We start from the raw sequence: 11,828 nt of genomic DNA, 5'->3' as shown, positions 1-11,828 counted from the left end.
CTGTTTATCAAGGATGCTCACTGGACCAGTGTTCGTGCAGCAAATGTTAAATAGGGGTTGTTTTGGTAAACCCGTGTTCTGAGTTCCGTGCTCTTTGCTTCTTGCTCCGTGCTTATACCTGTGCCTGTTCCCATGTGCGTGCCTATGTATGCCTCGTGTCTTGTGCTGCTGAGAGATCCACTTTTGCCCGGGACTCAAACCGGCGTGTTCGAGTGCATTGCCGCAGATCGCTACCTCTGCCCGACTGACCACCAAGCAGACCGCCCGTCCTACAGCCACCCTGAGGTGGGGACATCATTTCATTAGGACCGACATCTCCCCGGCCGATACTCACAGATCGCAGAAAAGGTCGCCCCAGCCTTGCAGAGAAGCCGCTTTTTGCCGTACCCTGTGACCGCGGCGACAAGGTTTTACCCCTGGAGCAGCAAGCTTGTTTTACAGAGCGTACCTCGCGAACTGACTTGCAAAAACCTCCAAGGCTCACTGGCAAACTTCCAGGACCCTTTTGTTCTGAGAGGAGCCACAACCACGCAGCACAGCGCCACGCGGTCGGCGCCATTTCAATTCCTTTATTACGATACATCCGTGCTACAATTTCCAGAAATACAAAACAGTATTAAGAAAAGACCTCGCAAAGTTCTTCAGTTAGTAAGTAAGCTAAATATTTCTTCATGAAGTTTCTGTAGTGGTTTGTGCAAACTGCCTGTTTGTAGCCTTGCCGATCCTCGACAAGCATTCAGCCCCCCCACCTCTTTCCAAATTAGTTTCACTTTCTAAATGTCTAGATTTCCTCAAACTATTTAAAGCGCCTGTATATATATATATATATATATTCTGCAGAATTTATTGTTTCCAACTGAATATTAGAACCTGTAAATATCAATTGCAAATAATTTGTAATATAGTGTAAATAAATATTTATAAAACTTTTATAAATATCTCCGCCGCTTATTTTCGGCGGGAATTTACATTTCCCATCACAGGCAAATTCATGGTCTGAAGATTTCATGTTTATTTATAACAGCTGTTCTTTTTGAATGAGCAAAGAAGAGGAAAAATCTCTTTTTTTCCCTATTTCTTCCTGGAGTTAATTTCAGAATGATTTTGAAGTATGATAAAGTTACTATCTTGATTTACTTTGGCAGGTGAAAAGTGGTTTAATGGACCTGCTAGAAGTCCCAATACTTGTGGGCTTTAAAAAAATAAAAACAAAAACAAAACAAAAAAAGTGCAAAATACTGCATGAAATTCATACTTGAATAAACTCAATTTAAAAATGCTTAAATCGTTTTTACTAAATTATGGCAATACTTCATTTAAAAGCTGTGCAAAAAAAAATTCTAGTGCATGATATAGTTTATGATCACATTTATAAGCCAGAAATCTGATAAAATATGAATATTATTTATTAGATATAAAAAAATATTTTTCCATGCTAATTTGATTCAAGTTTGTTTGCCTGGTTGATGATAGGTTGATTACACATGATAGGACGTTAATGAACAATGGAATAACAGTCTAGAAAAATCAGAAACTTGGAATACAGAGGAACAAACTGGAAACTCTTATAATGCAAAACCAAATAGCAATATCACCTCGGGAGGCAGGACAGACCCTCCCCACCTCACTGTAGAGTTAAGCCACAGAGAAAAAGTCTGTGAACTTTAGAAATAACCAGGTAAATTAGCTTTAGTCACTCACAAACCGCTGAGCTTCCAGTCACCAAAACTTTGCCAAATGAAGAGATGCGTGGAGATTCAATTTCTAATCCAAAGGGCAGGGATAATTCAAAGGCAAATCCTAAATTGGAGGAAGTGAGGGAGAGAAAGAGAGCACGCTTCTGTGGTGTGGCTCAGAACCAACAGGCGTCTATGAGGACAATAGCAGGAAATCACCCTGAAGGCAAGCACGAAGTGGGTGCTTGTGGCTGTCTTGAATCCTGTTAACAAACAGGGGGTGTGGGCTTTCGAATCATCCCCTATAAATTCCCCTTTTAAAAACTGAATGGCACAATGGCAGATTACCTTTTCAAATATCACCAATCAGTTCAAAGTGTTGTATGGCGGGCAATCTGTACCTGCCTTCTCGACTAGCCTCTGACACGTGCAGTTTTCTGCGTGAAATATGAGGCACAGGATCCAGCTTCCACCCTCCCCAGGCAGCCTCAACGACGCCTGCCTATTAGCTCCTTGACCTCAAACCTGGACCACTGCAACAGGGAGAGAGGAGAAAGGGCAGTGGCCAAGCAGTTTAGCTGGGTCATTAATACCTCTTCCAGGACAGTGTAATTATCCAATAAAATAATTATATAGAAAATGGAATTGCTGGAAGCTCCTTAGACATCAGTATTAACACATCACATTAGCATGACATACATATATTCTGTAAGAAATAAAGATATATTGAAGATGATTTCTGGATTCTTATTACTAGAGAGAAAAGAAAAACTTTGCTGCTATATATCTAATTTTATACCATAACTATAAGAAAATGTTTTCAGTGGAAAGGAGTCTGAAATGTTCTCGAAGGCAAGTATATTTGTACAGAGGATATGTCATCTTTCTTTAAAGCATGTAGATTGATAAATGGTATAGGATGACCAAAGTTGTTAGTACAGTCTGTAACCAAAATGCACTTTCCTTTGGTCCAAGTCTTTTTTTGTTGTTGTTGTGGTTTTTCTGGTTAGTTCATTGGCTGATATGGGGTGGGGGAGGGGGGAGGGGAAGAGTTAGTTTGGTTGGTTTTGTTTGTTTTGTTGTTGTTTCTGTTTGGGTTTTGTTGGTTTTTTGTTTGTTTATAAAAGGACAAGGTATCTGAAAAATCAAATGCAATTGAAATGGATTTTGAGACTATACCAGAGAAATTAAATTGCTGGCACCTCTCTGGTGTCCAGAACAGAAGTTAGGTACATAAAATTTATGCAGCTACTTGTTGCAGCTTGTTGTGCATGACAACATAGGGAGATTAGTTTCAAAAGAGTAGAATACCCTGATCATTTCTTTCCACTGAGAGCTGTTTGAAGAACTGTAAAAGCTATCTTAGTAAAAGGGAAGGTGGAATAGCAGTAATTACATAGAACTGCTGTACAGAAACACAAGTGACCTATCTTATATGTATGGAAAGCTAATCTTATTTGACAGAATAAGAAGTAAAACTGAGTTTGTTCAAGTTACAAAATGCATTTCTTTACTTTCAACTCAGCCTACATTTGGGGTATTTTATTCTTTCTGCCCAGAGCTCTTGGTTAACTCTCTAATTTATCAACAGGTGCTCTGATTTGAAGAAACAAGTAGAAGTATCTAGCTGGCACTACCATGAAGTAGTCACTTAAGACCATCTTGTATGAGGGGAAATGAGTTCATAAGACAGCATGGATTCTATATGTGTGTAGTTATGAATGAACTTAATCTAAATGCATGGATCAGGTTGTGATTTTATAGATGACAAGAAAACAGAACTTTTTAAATACTTATTCGATGAAAACATTTCATCTTTTAAGTGTGAGAACCTCTCAAGCATCATTGACAAATGCTGACAACAGATAGAATAGAAAAGAAACACCACAGCAAGTAACACTTAGAGACTTTCTTCTTTGTTTAATATTTTATTATTATTCAAGCAGATAAATAATATTACATCATAAATAAAAGTAATACAAATTACATAATAAACAATTTATGATAACTTGCTTACCAAGATTTTCCTGTCTCTCACAACTTGTTTATCGGGCTTCACACTGACATTTGGGATAAGCCAATTAATTTCATCACAATACTTGCAAACCTCCATCCTGAAATCATAGTCTTGAGGTGTCTTTTAAAAATTATCAGGAAAGGACACCTCTGTCTTACAAATTTTTGCTATGGTTCCTTCCTTAACAAACCTTCATTAATTTTCCGCAAACCAGTTGAAGCCTCTCTTTCAGCATTCATTCATGACAATGGGACCCACACCACTCCAGAGAGCATTTATGGTTCTAAACAGCACCTTGTATGGGAAGCTCAGTTAACAATCAGGTGTCCACACACCTGCAGCCAGATCCACTATATTTTTAAAGACCACCAACCATATTCAGTATACAGTCCTGTTCCTCCCCCACTCTGTCACTAAATCTATTGTACTTAGAAGTAAGTCATCTGCTGTGTTTAGATTATTGTGTCATCTCAAGTGCTTGTTCAGTTGAGAACGTAAGTGGAGCTATGCTCTAGGGATGTCAGGAAGTAAATTTATTTATATATCTATGTATATTTATTATTTTATGATTAGTGAATAAAGGCTGCATCATTTTTCTGTGAATCCACCTTTCACCTTTTCTATACTTGTGTGTTTATTCTCAATTGCAAAGACAGAGTGATTTGCTAAAGGATAAAAATCAGCATTTAGCATTAAAAACATGCATGTTTTAATGAAACAATGACAGAAAAAGTAAAAATATTTTTCATATTTGCTACATAGAATTGCAAGAAAATTCTTCTAATTTCCACTAGCTTAAAGATCAAGCTGCAGCTGATATTTAATGGCACCTTTGCCTCCACAATTTTATTGATTTTACTATGAAGACTGGCAAGAGTAATCCTCATGTGACAACAGCAAAATTTATCTTGGAAGAAGAACTGTGTGGTCTAATTATTTCCACATAATTCACTACACTATGTGAGAATCTGCAGCAATGACAACATGAAGATCATAGTTAAAGTTTAGAGATAAGGCTACAAAACTCTTTTTAAACAGAAATTATTTTCAGAAAATACAGTTAATCACAATGTTTTTTGAGTTAAAACACAAATAATAAATCTACATTGATTTGCTCCCCAATTCCTTACTAAGGACATTAAAATAATGTAAGAAATGCTAGAGCATAAGACAACACATGAGAATACAGAAAATTCATATCTTTATTAACTCTTCTCTCTTGTTTCACATTTCTAGGCTCAAATCCTATCTGCAGAAAAAATAAGCAGATCTGATTAAAAACTTTTTCAGTGATGGAGCCACAATTCTTAGATGCTGCTTAGAAATTATTAGAAGACTAGGTTCAGAAAAAGTACATTCTCTTGATCTTGAATCACTTAAAAACAGTTCTGATAAAGACACATGAGGTAATTTTTTTTTTAAATTGAAAGAGATGTAGAAGAAAAGCAGTTCTTTGATGTCATTAAGAGAATACAAAGCTGTATGTTTCCCCCTTTCCTGAATAGACCACATGGAGGAAGTGAGAATCAAGGACCCTTTAATCCAGGGACAAATACCTCTTCAATTTCAGATACCAAATTAAATGTTGAGAGTTTCTTGAGAAAAATTACACCCTTCTCTTGATTTCCGCAAAGCATTTATCTATACTTTGTAATTGATACATCTGTGTATAGATAATAGATATATGCACATCTTCGTGAGGAAGAATTATTTAGCAGCTTCCTATAACGGTGTTATGTGTGCCAAATTTCCATTAAATGAGTTAACAGATTGTTGTGAGTTAAGGAATCATTCTCAATCCATTATCTTTTCTTTGATTTTCGACTTTGTTGTTTTATACCGTAAAGAATAAAATTCCAAAGAAAGCAGCGTCAATGAGGAAAAGTGGTAAAACAGAGTTACTATAAGTGTTTGAGTTCTTTTCATAACACAAGCCAAGGGATTTTGACTGGTCTGCTTCTTCAGTAAGAAACCACATGCCAAATGCCTTTGTGAATCCTACAGCTGTGTACATTTCACCTAAATTGAAAATAAAATGCTGTCTGAGTTTTAAACTTTCTGTAAGTTTAAGATTCCAAATCCCTATAATGAGTTTTAATACAACTTTATGCAAAATAATCTCAACTTCACAGAATGCTAATTTCAATTTGCTTATTAAACTACTTTGAATGTTTTGATTTCTTGATTCAATTTTTAATTGTGGCTTTTCAATCTGTAGAATGTTCACATGTGTGTTTCGTACTTGCTTTTTAATAAATTCCTGAAAAACACACACTCTACCCTACTCCATCAAACTGCTACACAGGTGGCAAACTCTGAAGGCTGAAGATCAATTAAATATTTATATTCTTTTAGACCTCATTCTCAAATCAATACTGAAGTGCAACTGTAACTAATTTAATAAGAACTCAGGAAAATGCATTGCCAAATATTCTGGAAAGCTATCATCATATTTCCCTTCCTTAACCAGTAGAAAAGGCTGTTAAATTTTTTAGACACTCATATCAGCTCTGGGTGACCTCATCCTAGAGAAAGACATGTGACATGAAGTTTACATTTTGACACTTTAAGTCTACTCTTACTGTACTGCAATAAATCTTTTCAAGTGTCTGTTGATCATAGTCAACATAGTCTTGTAAAAAAGCATTGGGTCATATTTTCTTTGAAGTTTAATTATCTGTGGGAGCACTGTTCTTTCAGGTGGAAGGTCAGACAAATAGTTATGGGTCTACTCAGTTTCCTCATCTCAGAGCACCAGATGACTTTGTTGCCAGAAAAGGGTAAATGGTTTTCAGATTTTTAGAGATGTTTGGAGATTTGTATGTCAAACAAGAGAGACACAGTACTCCCCAACCCTACACTTCTTTTCCCAAAGTGCTGCTGCCCAGCTATTTGTGTTTAAAGAGGAAAGCAGGAATGCTGAATCCCATCAACAGCTGCTGCCAGTGACACACAGACGCCCAGGATTGCAAGAGCCTCTGCCACCTTTGCAGGGCCAACTCAGCCCTGATCTCTGGCCAGTACTGCTGCTGTGAAGGCAGCTCATGCCCAGAATTATGCCTCAAATATTGCCAAAACGTGCCCCAACATGTTTTGGTCACATTCACCCTTCCTTCTCCTTCTGAAGTGGATGCTCAACCCAGAGCCAAGTACACAAAGGGCCAGGCATCACGAAGCTGGCATAAACAACTCAACCTGCCTTTTTTGGGGTAAACGAGATCACATACTCACCTTGTGGGATGTTTGTGCTATACTTATGTTTCTTCCAAGTTTGGGCATAATTATAGCCATATGTTTATTATTGGCTAAAGGTGCTTACCAAGTTTGAATATTGGCTAAATCCAAGCCTCAAGCATATCATAAATATTCCCCAAATTGTAAACAATTTGCACTTTGCTCTTTGCTTAAGCTCTTTGCTATTGCTTATGCTATTAAGCTCCCTCATGTGCTCTGCCCTATTGCATGTGCTCTGCCCTTGTTTGCAGTCCAGGGAGAAGCCTGCTACCTGGGAAGTGCCAGTGTGCCTCAGTTTACCCAGACACTTGCAAAGAGTCCTTCACAAGCTGTTCTGCAGCCACAGCCAGCCTTTCGTCATACCCCAGTCCCACTGGTAGGAAGAAGCTGCCACCATGCCCTAAGGGACTAAACCCTGCTCATAACCTTACCCAGATGGGGAGAGAACTTGCCTGAACCCCCTTCGCAGTTCTATCAGTGTCTGTTACAGCCATGATAGAATCATAGAATCATAGAATCAAGAAGGCTGGAAGAGACCTCAAAGATGCATCGAGTCCAACCTGTCACCCTAAACCTCATGACTATCTAAACCATGGCACCAAGTGCCACGTCCAATCCCCTCTTGAACACCTCCAGGGATGGTGACTCCACCACCTCCCTGGACAGCCCATTCCAATGGCCAACCACTCTCTCTGTGAAGAAATTTCTCCTCACCTCCAACCTAAACCTCCCCTGGCACAGCTTGAGACTGTGTCCTCTAGTTCTGGTGCTGGTTGCCTGGGAGAAGAGACCAAACCCCTCCTGGCTACAACCTCTCTTCAGGTAGTTGTAGGCAGCAATGAGGTCACCCCTGAGCCTCCTCTTCTCCAGGCTAAACAGTCCCAGCTCCCTCAGCCTCTCCTCATAGGGCTTGTGCTCAAGGCCTCTCACCAGCCTCGTTGCCCTTCTCTGGACATGCTCCAGCAATTCAACATCTTTCCTAAACTGAGGGCCCCAGAACTGGACACAGTACTCAAGGTGTGGCCTAACCAGTGCTGTGTACAGGGGTACAATGACTTCCCTGCTCCTGCTGGCCACACTATGCTTGATGCAGGCCAGGATGCCATTGGCTCTCTTGGCCACCTGGGCACACTGCTGGCTCATGTTCAGGCGGCTGTCAACCAGTACCCCCAGGTCCCATATGCCTGCTCACAAAGTAAGGACCACTCTCAGCCACATCCTGTGTGCCAGCCACTGACTCAGGGTAATTCAGAGCACTGCCTATGCTCTGCCAGGACCACCCATGAGTGCCCCATACAACTTCACAAAGGACGGCCCCATAACCCTAGCAATGGGAAAGCAGTCACCAAGGAATCATCCCTTCTCTCACTTTTGAACTGAGCCAGGGGAAAGCCACGCTGCTCTGTGCTACCCTCTCCCATGCTCTCCAGCAGCCTTGGAAGGGGAACTGATCACCCACAGTGCCCTGTCAACTTTACAGGACTGCAGCGTCAAGGGAGCCACTCGTGAGAGCTTGTCCAGGTGAAATATAGTCTGCGCTGCACCCCTGCAGCTGTGGAAGAAAGCTGCCTCCACACATCTGGAAGGCACCACCCCTGGGAGTCAGCGTTGCATCCCCACAAGTGCCTGAACTTCAGTAGAGACCAGCCATGGCACCACTGTATCCCCACAAGCCTTGTAAACTTGGCAGCTGCTACAGCAGCTGCAGCCCCACCGAGTCCCTTCACCTTGGCAGCCAGCCAGCATAGCAGTAACTTAACAACGTGCTTGTGGTTATTAAGGATGGAGGATAATGATTATTAATTATTAATTATGAAATATTAATTATGAAAATTATTATTTATTAATTATAATTATTCATTACCTATTAATCACCTTATATATATTGACTCGAATGCACAGTTGTAAAATATAGTCTATAACTGGTTTAGTACATACAATTTGCTCCAATTATAATATTTACAAAGCCAATTTCTAATTAAGGGAACGAAAAGTGCAGTTCTGCCGCTTGTTCACTAGATGGAGACTCGACAAGATGCTTGGCAGCTCTTAACTATGTACAGAGATATTTATAATGTTATCACGAGGCAATTTAATCTAGAAATATCACGCAGTCATGCGCGGGCACTTTGAATAGATTCTTACTGAATGTTGCACACATGAAAAGATATGTTCTGTCTTTCTTGTAATGAGGCAAGTTGCTGGGTTATGCTGGCTGCCCGCTGTCTGTCAGCTGTCTGCCCAGGGCTGGTCTGTCTGGGTGGTTTCTGGCTTTCTCCTCCCACCTCCGTGGGCGGGGTGACTTTCCCCTGATTGGCAGTTTCCCTTAGCAGGGTGCGCCCGGCAGGGCCAGTCTGGAGGAGCAGTCCTATGCAACGGGGCTGGCTGTCTCTAATCCCGGAGACGGGTTTCGAGGGAGGGGTGCAGTGAAGTAGCGCTTCCTCCTCAGCTCAGCTCGAAGTGAGCTGACAATGCCGAATCTCTCGGTGACTGTTCCCATTAAAGTGACAATGCAGTCTTTGGTTTGATCTCAATGGAGAGGATGTCTTTCTCTCTCTCTCTTTCTCTCAGGAAATCCCAGGTTGCTTTACCTTGATGGCACAGGGCTGCAGTGTGGTGACAATGGGCAGCTCCTTTTCTCTCCTGCAAGCGGCGGGGGTCACACAAGATACATTGCTGGTTGATTAGCTTCTTATGGCTTGCAGCAGACCTGGACTGCTAGGCTTGGGCTAGTCCCTCCCCTTCTGGGTCAAAGCTTACCATTGGGGCTTTCCTTAGTCCTCTCAACTGGGCTTATGATGCCGGCTTCCTGTAGCTCAGCAAAGGGATCATCCTATTTGCTTGTTCCTGAAGCAGCTCTGTGAGCTGGCATCTTTCCGTGTTGCAGAGGCTTCTAGTATAATTGCATGTGGGAGTGAGAAGACTTACAGCTTACGCAGCGTGAGCTTATGTAGTGAGAGGAAGCTAAAAGAGCAAGTTGGTAAACAAATGGAGAATACTTATAGATTTCTCAAGGCCAGTCTGGCCAATGGGCACACTTGTCAACAACCTGCTTCAGCCTATGGAAAGGGTTAAGCTAGGATTATGCCCTTAGATGGAAAGAGCATGGGCATGCCATGTGATGGGTGCATGCAGTTGTTTACCTCTTAGGAGACAAGTTGGCATCTGGGCCTTTGTCCTCTTCTGAAAGGAAGGTGGAAAAGGGGGAACTTACTAAAACGTGTTGGGACAAGTTCGCTGGTGTTTGGGGGCATAATTCTGGGCATATGGTGCCTTCACCACAGTGCTCCACATCAGTTTTGACTCTGTTTAAAATCCCTATGCTTTAAGCTTGTATTATAACCAATGGTTGATAAGCAGCCTCCCCAGCTATATCTGGAGCCTAGTTCATGATCATAAATTGGTTTAAGTCTCTGAAAGATTCCCTTGATTACGTTTCCCTGACACCTTATCTTTCTAGCTATTTAGCTGCTGCCAAGCATCTTGTCAAGACGGCAGAATTGCAGTCTTGGTTCTTAATTGAATAACTATTTTTATTTCCTAATTTGTTTCAAAATTGTTAAACTGTACCAGTTTATGGCGTATATTCATGACTGTGCACTATAATCTGCATGTAAATATTGATAAAAGGTTGTTAATAATTTTTAATATTAGTGAATACTAATTTTCATATTTCATATTCTTATAATTCATAAATAATAACCTTATTCTTCACAACTGCTAGTGACAGCAATCTTTGATTTTAAATCCTATCACCAAATGTCACCTTTGGCACATTTTGAATCTAAATAATTGTATTATAGAACAAGATGAGCTTGTACCTTTACTGCCATGCCGTTTATTTAAACAGATTGAACCTGAGGTAGCAGACTAGGAGAGAACCTTGCAAAATCTCATGTACTTGGAAATTATTTCCTCCCACCCTCCTTCCTCTTATTCATATAGCCAAGAACACGTACAGAAAAAAACAAACAAACAGAAAAACCTCCCCAGGCTCTGTTCTTTAAAGATAAAGGGGAACAGCAGAATTTCTGAGCACTCCAGTAACATCTAGGACCAGCGTAGAGCAAAGGGCCTGAACACAATCAAAGGTATTACAGAATTGGTGTCAGATGGTGTAGGAATCATCTCCTGAATGTAAATCACCTTGCAATGGTGGTGATTACATCAAGTATCTCAACAAAGTTGTGGTAAGATGTGTCATCTCTGCCCACCAAGACAGCAGGTGCTCAGGCAGTGTGGTAGAAATACCCCCTTGGAATGTGCAACAAAAGCAAGCACATCCTGAGTGGTTCACCTGATAAGACCATTACTGCCCCCAGGTGGGTGTGAACAGCTGGGAGGCAAAGAGGGATGGAGGCCTCTCTTATTCCAGCCCTTGCAAACATACAGGAAAGACCTCCTGGTGCAACAAAGATCACAATGAATGACCTGTATGATGTGTCAGTTCTGCCCACCAAGATAGCACACCTAGCAGTCACATATGCATCCTGACTAGGGTGTAGGCTAGGCAAAGCTGTAATGAATGAACCAGGAACACTACAAAAGCCCTGAGATACAGCAGCTTATGCGTGGGAGGGACATCACCATGGACATCTCAGCCTGGAAGCAGTGGCCCAGGAATATCTCTCTCCCCCCACCACAACCAAAGGACATGCTGGAGCCTGCTAAGAGAATAACTCCACTGAAGAACTCTACATGTTGGAGACCGTAGAGAGGAGGGAAAGCCATCACAGACTTCTCCCATATCCCCTCCTCTGGCTGAGGATTGCACAAGACAAACCCTGGGACATCTCCCCACCTCCTCTCAGCTGGAGACACCACACCCTGGAAATATCACAGGACTGCTACAAGGGAGATAGTCTGCATCTTGATCATCTAAGGCCTTTGTGAGGAACCAA

The sequence above is a fragment of the Indicator indicator genome, chromosome Z (genome assembly GCF_027791375.1).
Source record: "Indicator indicator isolate 239-I01 chromosome Z, UM_Iind_1.1, whole genome shotgun sequence".
Taxonomy (NCBI): Eukaryota; Metazoa; Chordata; class Aves; order Piciformes; family Indicatoridae; genus Indicator; species Indicator indicator.
The sequence above is the reverse complement of the archived record's forward strand: the minus strand, read 5'-3'. Positions refer to the sequence as shown.